Below are 13,468 nucleotides of genomic sequence, written 5' to 3'. Positions count from 1 at the left end.
ATCAGAGCCAGAGATAGTAAAGCTCAGAAATGATTGTGTAAATCGAGACGAAAAGGAAGTCAATTTCCAAGATGCTCTGAGTACACAGGTGCTCTGAGACCTCTAGCTAGGCTACATGGGTGAACAGTGGACCATTCACCAGGTCAGAGAAGGCAGGAGGTGAACAGGTAGGAGGAGGTATGGCTGAGGGTCGAAGGAAGGGTCTAGTTCAGTTTGGGAGATTTTGGGTAGGAGATGGCTGTGGGATATCAAGGTGAAGAAGAAGGTCTAGAACAGCAGTCCCCAACCTTTTTGGCACCAGGGACTGGTGCTCCTATGAAAATCTAATGCCTGATGATCTAATGCCTGATGATCTGTGGTGGAGCTGAGGTGGTGATGCTAGCACTGGGGAACGGCTACAAATACATTTGAAGCTTTGCTGGCTGGCCCACCAATCACCTCCTGCTGTGCGGCCCAGTTCCTAACGGGCCACAGACTGGTACTGGTCCACAGCCCTGGGATGGGGGACACCTGGTCTAGAAGACATAAATATCAGCACTGTGCTCCAGCATGCTTAAACATTTCTAGTTTACTAAAAATTCCAAAACTAGTCTGCACTTCTCTGCTTCTGCACACAATCCGCTCTCTTCTTCCACTTCTTCTGTTTCAATTACTGCATTTGCTCCCTGGAATGGTTCGCCAGTTGTATCAGTTTCCGAGGGCTGGCGTAACAAAGCACCATTAACTAGGTGGCTTAAAACAACAGAAATGTATTTTCTTGCTGTTTTGGAGGCTAGAAGTCTAAAAGCAGTTTCAGCAGAGCCAGACTCCCTCTTAGATTCTGGATAGAATACTTCCTTGCCTCTCCCTAGTTTCTTGTGGTGGTTGTCAATCCTTTGGTGTCCCTTAGCTTACAGCTGCAGCACTCCAATCTCTGCCTCTGTAGTTGCATAGCCTTATCCCTATGTGTTTCTGTCTTCACATGATGTTTTTCTCTTCTTATAAGGACATCAGTCATATTGGATTAGGGCCCACCCTAACGACCTCGTCTTAACTTGATAACATCTATAGATACCCTATTTTTAAATGAGGTCACATTTTCAAATACCAGGCATTAAGATTTCAACATATTTGGTGGGGGGGGGGGGGGGGGGGGGGAGGGAGAGACACAATTCAACCCATAAAACTTATGAAAAAGTTATTTCCTACAGGATAAGGACCATTTCTTGTTTGTCTCTGTCCTAATACTTAGCACAAGGTCTGGCACAGAGAAGGTGGCCCAGGAAATATTTTTTGAATGATTGACTATAAACCTGTGCTTTCTAATTCAAATTTTTTTAATGCTTTGTGTATACCAATGCCTACTATGCTAGATGCTTTCTGTATGCTTTCTCATTTAATAATATCAACCAGCCTTGTAAGTGGGTCTCCTTATCCCACAGATAAGGAAACCAAACTTCAGAGAAGTCAAGTGACTTGCTCAAGTCTGCAGAGGGAATGGGCTGTGGAGCTGGGATTTGAAATCAGATTTGTCTGGTTTTAAAGCTCATTCTGCTGCCTTTCTTTCATCTTTGTTTCAGTCAAGCCTCTTTGGGAATCCAAACTGCCTCAGATATACTTAAAGCGGTCCCCACCACCCCCTCCCTGCCCCCTGCAACTAATTGGGTTCATGCTTTGGTCAGACTGCTAGAGAATCAACAGCACCTTAATATGGCAGTGGGGGAATAAAGGGTAATACACAGGGGGCAGCGTGGAAATGGCAGCAGGATTGAGAGAGATGTCAAGGAGAAGGTGACCCATAAGGGGAGAGAATTGGGAGGTCCTCTTACTACCCCCTCACAACTAGGAGAGGCTAAACCTTGAAAATGATGAATTATATGTTTCTCTAGGACTAAGTTATCTAATGCCATGGGCATGGATGAGATCACCTTTTACTGAAGGTTTTCCCCTATAATCAAGAGAAAGCATGGCAATGTAGGGCGGACAAAAATCCCGTCAGAAACTGAGTTCCAGTACCGACTTGGTCAAAGACAAACTCTGACTTTGGGTAAATCATTATCCTTCTGGCCTGTTTCCTCATCTCTAGAATGAGAGGTTTGGGCATTAAACTGAAGTCACTATTCTTGGTTTCCTGCTTCTACAGAATCTGTTTCCGTTTTATAACTCTATTTTAAGGTGTTTATTACATTGCCAAGAAAAGAGGGGGAAAAAAGCCTTCAGGATGAAATTTCTCTATGCCAAGGAACAGATATTTTTCTTTTACCTTTTTTTTTTTTTTTTCGCATGCATAGGTCTGCTTTGCTTCTTCTGTGTCTGTCTTTTCATTCTGGTAACCCTCACAAGTTTTCTCGGTGGCAACAAGCACTCTCTGGCATGGCAAGTTAAGGATTTGCTCAAAAACTTGAAGCCATGTGGACAGTGCTTGTCTGGCTCCTATGCTAGTGAATCTGTCATGTGCTCTTGCTGTGACCTGTCCAAACAGAGAAGTGGAAAAGAAAAGGCTGCCTAGGTCCAGCTTGTTTAGCCTGGGTCAGTTCTGCAGCCCCCTTGCCAAGTCTAAGCATGGTGATTTCATGTTCTACTCTGCTTTCAGCTTTGTGAAAGTATGCAGGCCCCAAGTGAATGTTTCCTGGCACACTCTTTCTTCCTTGGACATTGAACATCTCAAATGGAAAAATGTACCTTGTTGTTTGTGCAGTTGAGGTCTGCCTCCACTGGGGGAGTGGTTAGGAGTCAGAGAGATAGAGTTTTGAACATTTCATCTTTAAAGGTCACAGCAGCAGAGAAGGGTTGGCTTGGGAGAAAGAATGTTCCTCTTGCCAAGAGTCCATGTCCCAACTATCTCCCAAGCTGATGATTCTGGCTGCCAGAGGACCACAGAGTCCTTCCCCTGGTGACTTGGAGTTCTTGATAATTGTTTGCATATTTCAACAGCAAGTTTAAACCTGTAAGCTTATTCTATATGTTCCCATCTCCCACCTTTCATGAGTGTTTGCATCTTGTTCCCTAAGGAACTAGGGGACAGGATTTGGATTTTCCATTCAAGTACCCCTTACTCTACCCAAACCACAATTGGTACTATAAGATGTATCAGCTAGCAGGAATAAGAGTACAGCCTCCCAGAGTCTGCATGGAGTTGGTGATGGAACTTAACATAGCAACTGAATAACTAGCAATATGCCAGGGACCACTGGAGGTAACATAGCAAAGTGGAAATTGCATGGACTTCATACCAGGTTTGAATCCAGAGCATGCCCTGAGCCCTCACTTTCCCCCTCTGAACTTCAGTTGGTACATCTTTAAAATAAGGAAAACAACAATTATTTTCCAAAGTTATTGTGAGGATTGCATGCAAAATACCTGGCAACATTACCAAGGACAGAGTAGGAAGCTCAACAAATTTTAGTCCTCTTGTCTCTTTCTTTTCCATATGTTATCTCAGTCACTCCTCTTGACAATCCTAAAAGATTAAGTTTAGTTTCCCACTTTATAGATACGAAAACTCAGTCTGTCTGGTTCTCCACTGTATCCCAAGTATTAAGCGGAGCTTCTAGCACATAATAAGCCCTCAACAAGTAATCCACTAGTGAATGAATGAATGAATGAATGAATGAATGAATGAGGCAGTCTTATGGGAGTTAAGAATGTTGCCCAGATTTTCACAGCTAGTATCCCAGATGAGTTAGGACATAAGGCAGGGCATCACAGAAAAATTCAAACAAGGAGACCAAAAAAAAAGAACCCAGAAGTGGGAACAGAAATGCGTAACATAATTTATCCCTTTTTACGATTGAGATCACTATGTTTCACAATTCCAAAAACATGTTTTAAATATACAAAATCTGAACATGATTTTAAAAGCAAACAATAAAACCCCAACTTCAATTCCCCAAACTTCATAAGATAAAAGTCCAGTTCTTACTAAGGTCCCAGCTTTCTTAAACAAGGCATACTGCCCCAGTGTTGGCCAGGAAAGGATGGCAGTGGCATCTCTGCAGTAATACTCAGGTAGAGCAGGGTTGATACTGCACCCAGAAATAACTGGCTTCTGGGCATCTGGCCTTGTCATTATCCCATGACCTCCTGAAAGGAAAAGGTAATTAGAGACTCTCAGAAGATGACAATGAAAAAGACAACCGATGGTTTTTGGAACCTACTGTGTATGAGGCATTGTGCCTGCGAGGTACTTTACAGGCATATTCTGTTAGACTCCGTGACAACCTTATAAAACCCTATTGAAGAGTTAAAAAACCTGAGAGTCAGAGATTTGTCCAAGGACCCACAGTACTTTGGTAATGGAGCAGTAATTGAACCTAAATCTGAGTTTAAAGCCTCTGCACATTTTACTTTGTATAGTGCTTTGTAACCTCTTCTATGCCATGGTACCTCTTTAGAATGGGCCCCAGAGCCAGAAGCAGAGCTCAGTGATCAGAGACCGGCCATTCCACCCAGAGTCTCACCTACCCTCGTGTGCCTTTCTTCTGTCCATCCTATGTTTTAGAAAGAAAATGCCTCATCTTTAACTGATTATCACTTTTTCCTCTATTCTTGCCGTTTTTTTTTTCCCATGATAATAAAGGTACGCCTGATCATAAAGAAGGGGATAGGGTTTTGAAATTCTGCACTCCAGTTTGCCTACCACCAGGACTAAAGGAATATATGAAAAAGAACTATCAACAGAATATGTGTTGTGTATTGTACATATGGGGCATTTTTCTATCGTAATATAAAAACTTAGAAGTGAAGGATTTTTTGATTAGCATAATAGGTGGCCCTATTTTGCTACTAAATGAAAAAAAAACTGGTTTTGAGTAAATAAAAGAAAGCCTTCTTTATACTGTGGACTGAATCTAGTACACTCCCATCCACTACAACATTGGATGAAAATACCAATGAATTCCAATGGTGCTTTTTGGTATAGTGCCTGGGTTTCACCTGGACCAATCAGGGTATCTGGACATCCTTAGAGAATCAGCATATGACCCTTTGAAGATGAATGCCACATCATCTCCCCATCCTTTCTAGAAGGGCACAAATAGCCCTCACTGAAGCAAGACTCAGGGGGAGCCAGAATTGGGGTAGAAGTCTGAGGTTGGGGCTCTAGAGCCAAGTAGCCTGATTTTGAATCCTTGCTCCACCATTTACACCTTGTGTGACCTTGGGCAAGTTACCTAACATCCTTATGCTATGCCTTTGGTTCCTCAACTTTCAAATGAGGCTAACACTAATAGTACTTACAACCCAAGGTGGTTTTGAGGATTAAATGAGAAACGTCTGTAAAGCCTGGCATGAGATAAGCATTCCACAAAGGTTCACTGCTATTATTCCTATTCTTATTCTTCCAAGTAATAGCAGGGTAAGAATGGCGGAAGGAAGTGGGGAGGATGAGATATCTCTGACTGGAGCTCTCTAGTCCTCTTTTGTTCTGGCTCAAAGGAGCCTCCCCACAGGCTATGCTGTAGCAGGCAATTCCCAACAGGTTCCAACTTCCTGGACATCAACAGAGAATATAAGACTGTAGGAGTCTGCTTGAACAGTTGGAAACCTCTGAGTGCTTAAAAAATTCAGTCTCTGGAGTAAGGAGGACATGATTTAAGAAACCCCAGATAATATAGTCAAATCATCAGTAGTCACAGAATAATTACTCAGAAAAATACTCCAAGCTTAGGATGCTTGGAATAATAGATATAGACTTTCCCATAAGATCTAGTTGTCATATTTCTAGGTGGGGATTCAAGCTTCTAGGAAAAGCAGAGCAGGGATTAAATCTCACAGGTTAGCTGTGTTTTGCCTCAAGAAACTCTGAGGTGTAAAGGCTATACCTACATAGCCCTTGAAACCTGAGCTTTGGATCAAGAAGCCAAGCTCGAGTCTTCTGCACATGACTATAAACAACTTCTGTCACCTCTTTGAGTCTTAGTTTCCTCATCAGAAAAATGGAGATCATCATACTGACCTTATGAAGTGTTTTGAAAAGATTTAAGGAACTCATATGTCAAACAACCAGTACAGTTCCTATCACAGAAATCAGTAATTACTCTGTGATTTTGCACTGAATTTATGGTGTGGTTAGGAGACATTCTTAAAATAATCAGTTGTTCATGGTTTGCTGTGTGCTTCTGAGATGACTTAACCATCTATACGAATGTTCTCTTTCGTGTCTCTGACCCAGAATGGCAGCCCAGAGTTATCAAACAAAAGCCAAAGACTGAATGACATTGTGCGGTATACTCTGACCCTGTGAGGACCTGTCAAGGGCAGACATTCTGAGCCACAGGTTGCTTGAGATGTGCAGAGATGGTAACCACAGAACTAGCAAATGGTCTTTGAATGAGTTTGCCCTGTTATATCCCAAGTAATGTTGAACTCATCAGAATACTGAAATGAGGCAGCAATCACTCTGAGTAGGTCGTTGGAGAGTCAGTGATTTCCAGGCAACAACAAGGAAGATTAGCCTTGTAGGATAAGATGGAATCACCGTTTTGTTTCTTAGAGGCTCATGGATGTGTCACGAAGGTTCTTGATCCTATTATATTACTATTGATATTAGTGAATGGCAACTCTGTGTGAGTTCCAACTTGACTATTTTTCTGCTGTGTGCATTTTTTATAATTATTTCTATTTTGTTCTCTCTTTATATTTAGAAAAAACAATTGAAAATGTTAACCTGTCTAGTGGTGCTAAGGGAGAACTACGAAAGGGGCTTTTATTGATTTGGGGGCCAAATTGTGAAAGCCAGACATGTGGGAGACTGGAAACAGAGAAACGCTCACGAGCAGAAGGTGGGACTCAGGACAAAATAAAGGTGTTGGGACACCTCTACCTCCTCACCTTTGGTGGCTTTTCTCTCCTCCGAGGTCTGTGTTTCAGACGTGGACTCATTCAACAAGCGTCTGTTTCATCTTCCACATGTCAGGCAAGGTGCTAGGATACAGCAGTGAAGCAGACAAAGTCTCTTCTAGTGGGATTTTCTTTATCTAGTGGCAGAGATAAATGATAATAGGATAAATACATATTACATACCATAATAAACTCCAAGAAGAATAATATATTGATCTGTGGGAATATGTACCGGGGGCCCGAGCTAGCTTCTGGAGGGGAATGGGAGGATGAAGACAGGGAGGACTTTACTGAGGACGTGACAGTTCAGCTAAAAAACAACAGAATGAGTTAATTTAATAAGGGAAACCAGGGGTAGCTTCTAGAATTAGTAGACCCCTAGATGAAATATGTAATTGAGGCGAGTTGCGTTCTTCCAAGGTAGGCCAATTTTTTTGTTTCTTTTTCAAAACCAAGTTACATGTTATTCCCATGTCACACCCTCTTCTATTCATAAACTTCTTTTGGTCTACATCCATTGGGAATTCATTTGCTTTTGTTTCTATGTAGAGTATCTACAGTCAGTCCTCATATTTGAGGGTTTCCATAGATTTAACCAACCATGGATGGAAAACAATATTTTCAATCCATGTTGGAGTCCTCGGATGCAGAGGACTGACTGTATGCATTGTTCATTTTAAATAAGGGACTTGAGCATCTGTAGATTTTGGTATCTCCTGGGGATACCAAATAAGAGACTTGAGCATCTGTAGATTTTAGTATCTCCTGGGGGTCCTGGAACGAATCCCCTGTGGATACTGACAGACTTCTGTACTGCTCCCAGAGTAAAATGCCTGGATTCAGATCATTTATGTAACTAAACTCCTTTGTGTGACCCACGTGAGATCATAACGTAGCTGAGATATGATTGGTTGAACTTGACCATGGTCTTCTTGATCTGAATGTCAAGCCGAGATGCACATTCACAAGATTTTGATTGTTATAAATGCTTCTGTATTTTACATTTTATATAATACATATAGGTTTTTCTTCTGAGAAAATACTCAACAAAGTCAGTTTGAAAGAGTGAATGGTCCCAAACACAGTATCTTGGAATTGTTTGCTGCAGGTTTGGGAAAGGCCAGTAGCCTGAGAGATTTTTGAACATGCAAGATCTAAGAGCTTCTTTGGTGACTTTAACCTGTGCCCACAGGCTCTGGTCGAAAGGACATGGCACTTTCCTGGGAGCATTCTCGGGTGCTTATTGGATAATTATCAGTGTTATTCAGCTCATTATATTCAATTTGATTCGATAAATATTTATTGGGTACTCTGCTCTCAGCATAGGTATAAGAACTCTCCTAATAATAACTATAATAATAATCATGTTAATAATAATAGTAGCAACTATCATTTATTGAGAACTCACCGTGTTAGACACTGTCTCAAGCATTTTACATGGATTATCTTATTTAATCTTTATAACAACCCTATAAAGTTGTATGTATTAATATTCTCGTGTGGAAAGTGAAGCTTGGAAACATTAAGAAACTTGTCTGTCTGTGGCCACACACTTAATAAAGATTGACCTTACGTATTGGGCCAGGATTTGGATCCAGGGCCTAAGATTTAAATATACTATCTTCTTTTCACATCGGTATGTTATATTCAGATGATGAAATTGTGCCTCAGAGAGGTTACATAGATGTTTCAGAGTTCTTTGTATTTTCCCTGAAAATAATAATATCTATGACTTGTCAAACGTTTCCTATATGACTAGCATGTTACTTTAAAATCTTCCAACTCAGAGGCACACAATAGAGTGGGAATTTTTAAGTTCCAGGTGATCCTGATACACAGAGAGGGTCAAAATCTCCTGCCCTGATTCTCACAACCCCTTTAGAAGACATGTCTCAATAGCCTCATTTCATAGGTAAGAAAACTGAGGCTCAGGGAGGTGAATTGTCTTGCCTGAAGTCATAGCAAAGATGTGGGAAAGTCAGGATTTAACCCCTGGTCTGAGCTCAAAGCCCACATTTCTTTAGCCCTCCAAAGCTGTCCCTTACATGACAAATTGGCATTCCCTCTAACTCCAAACGATGTTCACCAACCTCTGAGACTATGTTCAACATGCAACTCTTCTCTTTCTTTACCCCTCTCTTCCTCTGCCTCAAACCCCACAACCATACTCAACCAGACCTCATGATCAGGGATCTACATGGATGCACAGGGTTGATACCCCTGCTTTAGGGCTATAGCCCCCAGCTCAGGGTAATGCCCACCATTGGCCTCCCAACAGTTCTACTTCCTCCTGACCATGTATCAGCATTTTTTTTCCTTAAATCAACCCGAGAAGAAAGTGGCCCTGAGCTCATAGCTCAGCAAGTTACTTTTTTGGGCAAACTTGTAAAAAATAAGTAAATAAATAATTTAAAGACCATATACTTGAAAAGTCAAATTAAATATCACCGGAAAAAGGCAATTCATGAAAAAAAATGTGGTCAATCATTAGTGGAGAGGTTGAAAAGACACGCTCCAGTTGCTTTAAAAATTCACAGAATCCAGGTCTCCTTAAAATAGTTTTGCAAGTACGTTGAGGAGTCCATGCCATAATATGAAACACAAGTCCCGCAGCTGCCACTGAACATGCTTCAGCTGGCTAAACCGAAGGAGCCTGACATTAACCCAAGGCTCTGCAAAATGCAACAGGAAAGCACAATGGAAGCGCAGTTGCAAAGCTGCCCCAGATGTGTACATTTTCTGCTCCATTAGAATGACGTAGATGAGAGGCAAAGCACATTTGGCCTGCAGAAAGAGGGAGTTGGGGAGGGGCAAGAAGAGGACAATCAGCCTCATCATAGAGCTCCCACTCCCCACTCTAGTCTCCCCTCTAAACCTTCTCCCACATTCCTTCTAGTCAAAATGTCTAAAATGCAGATATGACCCCAAGCCTTCTAATACTTTCCAGAGCCAAACTGCTTTGTCATAAGTCTCAATTTTCTTAACTCTACAATGAGGTTAATAAGACCTACTTCAAGGGTTTGGCATGACATTAATTGAGATCATAGATACTTGGTGCCTGGCGTGCAAGGTTTATAGCACACTTTGGAGGAAAAGTAGGTACCACAGTTATCATCACTGAACCCAGGTTATATGAGCAGAGACAGGTGAAAGAAGTCTGGACAGAAGACAGACAAGATCCTAAGGAGACAGGATCCAAAATTTTCCCTCATCTGAAGGGCTGACACGAGACTCTTGGTGGTAAACCTGGCAAGGCAGCTACAAGGTACAAGATTCTGCCTCAGTATATGTAAGAAAGACCTTTCTAACAGTCAGTAGTGTCCCAGGGGTAGTAGTAAACTTCCTGATCTTAGAGCTGGATAAGAGATATCTGGATGACCATTTGGCAGAGATATTGAAGAGAAGATTCAACCGTGATTTGGTTGAACTTAACATTTTTAACCGCCTCTGAAATCTGTACTTTAGAACTGTCTTTACTTGCCAATCAATGAATCATCAACATCTTGAGTTTCTGGTATGTGTAAAGCCTAGGGCTGTGGTAATCTGGGTCAAAGAGGTACTCTGACTCAGTTTTCACTAGGGCAGAGGAAGCGCTTAGTAGGTTCTTGATGAAGCTGTGTTAAAAGAAAAACAATGAGAGTCACACGGGAAGCAGAAAGTCTGGGTGTCTTTCAGTTGCTCTTAAGCTGCCCAAGAGTGTTTCTTTGAGTATCCTGTACCTGCTATATCTTCTCTAGAATCCATTCTCTGCATCTAAATGCAAAATTTATTTGAATCTGTTTTTACACTATTGGCATCCGTGTCATTGTTCGCTGCTTCTTTCTGGATTCTTGAGACATGGAACTTCCCCCTTATGAGAATTATTTACACTGATTTGGATGGGGAACTTGTTTGAACTTGTGGGTGCAGTGGTATTTAATATGTTCATGAATGTGTCTATTTTACAAGGAGTGGAATTAGTGTCCTGCCCTTTGGTTACTGGGAATGGGAAAGACAGAGTTGAGATTCAGCTCCAACTCTGAAAAGAAGGGACGAATTTTCAGAAAAACCATACAAGAGGTTTGCTATTCATGCTCCATGTCTTTCTTTAATGCATTTGTTCTATAAGCATTTACTCCCCAGCCCTGTGCTAGGAACCTGGGATGCTGAGGTTACTCAGCCTTTTTGTCATCCCTCAAAGGGCTCATTCTAATGAGAGAAGATAAAGGGGGCTAAGACAAAATAGTAGAAAGAGACTGCCTATGTGTGAGGAGAGTTGGTGGTTACAGAAGGCTTCACAAAGGAGATGACATTTGAGCTGGTCTTCAGGGGAAGTTGAGGTCACCGTGCACTCCAGGGGGAAGGACTTCCCAGGACGAGGGCAGAGCAAGCACAAAGGCTTGAGACCTCATAAAACATGCTGTCTTGGGAAACGTCAAATAGTTTAATGTGTCTAGAGTGTACTGTGTCCAGGAAGGTGGTAAGAGATGAGATTAATAACATATTTTGGGGTTCCCCTCATGTAGATGGGATGGGCAGTTGGCCATGGTGCTACTTTAAATTATTTTGCAAACATAGTTTGAAGCTTCATGGACTTTCGTTAAATATGGCCAACTGTGCATGATCCATCTTGTGAATTATCAGAAGTCTTGCTACACATTACTTCCCCTTGACAACCTTAGGAATGTATTCTTAAAATAAAAAGTCACTTAAGATTAGTCCAAAGAAATTATAATTATGAAGGTAAATCTGTTAGAACAACTCAGAGTTGTCCCTCTTTTTTTCCACATGTGTGTGGGGCAACGTAAGACCAACATCTGCAGCAGAACAACTCATGGGCGTGTCTGACTGTCACCGCATATATACTAGAGGCTTGGTTTAAGGGAACTTTGCCTGACCTGTACATTAGATCTGGGAGATGTATGATGATGGGGTTCGCCTATATAACATATTCCCCAAATCACAGAAAATAACTTGGGGGTTTGGTTTATCTACTTCATCATTAGTGTAGCTTATCTGAAATGTGAGAACCATGCTTTTAAAAAAAAATGATGCTTAATGCTTTCTGATTATAAAGTAATACCTGCTTACTGAAAATAGTTAAATACAAATGTAAAACACAAAGGAAAACAAAATCATCTCTCACTACTAAAAAAACAACATTTTGGTGCCTTTGTTTTTCTTACAGATTGAGTTTATTAAAATGAATTTTTAAAAATATAACATTTAATTGAGTCTGTCACCTCCATTAAGAATTCCTCTATGAGAATATTCTTCTCATTATACATAATAACTTACACTTTTTAAATACTCCCAGACCAGATTGTAAGGATTTTGAGGACAGGGAAGGTGTGTTTGTCATGTAGTGACCTAATTTTGGCATAGGAATCCAACACAGAGACTCAAGTTCTGATACCTAATACTTGCAAGGAATACAGGTGTTTGTCCTGGCTGTTCATCTCTACGACCAGTACCTAGTCCAGAATCTGTGGTGCATACCCAATGAAGATTGCTTGCTTGAATAAACAAATGAATGACTGGATGACTGGGTGAATGTAGATTTTTATTTTATTCTTCACTCAAAATTAATTGCGTCATTACCAAGTGCCAAGTCTGTGCTACATAGTGGGGATATAAACAGCCATATTTGATACAAAGCCCACCCTCTCAGTGGCATCAGTGTGAGGGTGCTGGCCCTCTGTGATGTGGAATGGGGTTCCTCTGAATGCAGAGCCCAGTTGGCCTTCTTTCAGCTGGTGTTCATGACCTGACTGGGTGGACCCCAAACCCTCCAGGATCTCTTCTGCCTACCATATTAGGGACAGAGCCAAGACTGCTATTCCAGAGTCCCTGAACTCTTCAAGATGCTCCAGAAATGCCCAGCCAGCCCTCCGCTTGACTTCCTCAGAACACTCCTTCCCTTCCCACTTCATTCCAGCTGGTGCCAGTTCAGAAAGAGGCATGTTGTGGAGGGGCGCTTCAATGGAGGAAGACTGCAGGAGAGAGAGGTGCCACTGCTGCTCTGGCTCAGAGCAGCCCTTGACAGACCTTCCACCAGCCCAGCCGGCTGATACAACTGGAAATCCCAGATAAGACCCAGTTCTGTTCATAACTACTTTGGCAGCTCTCAGGGAACGTTTCTGGCTGAAGGACCCTCCCACAGCAGGAGCTGGCAGTTTTGCAAAAAAAAAAAAAAAAAAAGAAAGAAAAGAAAAGCGAACTAAAGAGGCCGAGAGGAGTGGCTAAAATGTTCTGAAACACTTCGAAATTCTGATCGCTTGGAAGTGCAAGTTTACAGTTACGGATCCAAACAAGATTGCCCCCCACCCACCCACTCACACACATTCATTCTCTCACACTCTCTCCACGCCTTTGCAATGCAGTTTTGTTGCAAAGCAATTTTGTTTTGCAGCGCGATTGTTGTAGCAACATAATCCCGCCCGCAGCGCGACTTGTAGTCAATGCATTTTTTTTTTCTGCAATGCTATTGTTATTATTATCATTATTATTGCAATTCAGTCGCTCTGCCCTTTCCCCTCCCAGCTCGAAACGCGCTCCGGCTGTGATTGCTCGGGTCTGACTTTGCAAGTGGCGGTGCGCTTCCAAACCCCCTTCGTCCGCCCCCCGCCCCCCTTTCCCCTCCCTCTTTTTTCCGCGCCCAGGCCAGAGC

The 13,468-nt window shown here is 42.0% G+C and overlaps 1 protein-coding gene across 2 annotated transcripts in view; it reads left to right on the top strand.

Moving 5' to 3' along the window:
- Nucleotides 1-13,468, top strand: part of AGBL4 (ATP/GTP binding protein like 4) — a 1,052,851-nt gene that overhangs the window by 804,425 nt on the left and 234,958 nt on the right. The window lies entirely within an intron of this gene.

This window comes from Pteropus vampyrus, unplaced genomic scaffold, assembly GCF_000151845.1.
Source record: "Pteropus vampyrus isolate Shadow unplaced genomic scaffold, Pvam_2.0 Scaffold135, whole genome shotgun sequence".
Lineage (NCBI taxonomy): Eukaryota > Metazoa > Chordata > Mammalia > Chiroptera > Pteropodidae > Pteropus > Pteropus vampyrus.
This window is presented reverse-complemented; position numbering and strand designations above follow the sequence as displayed.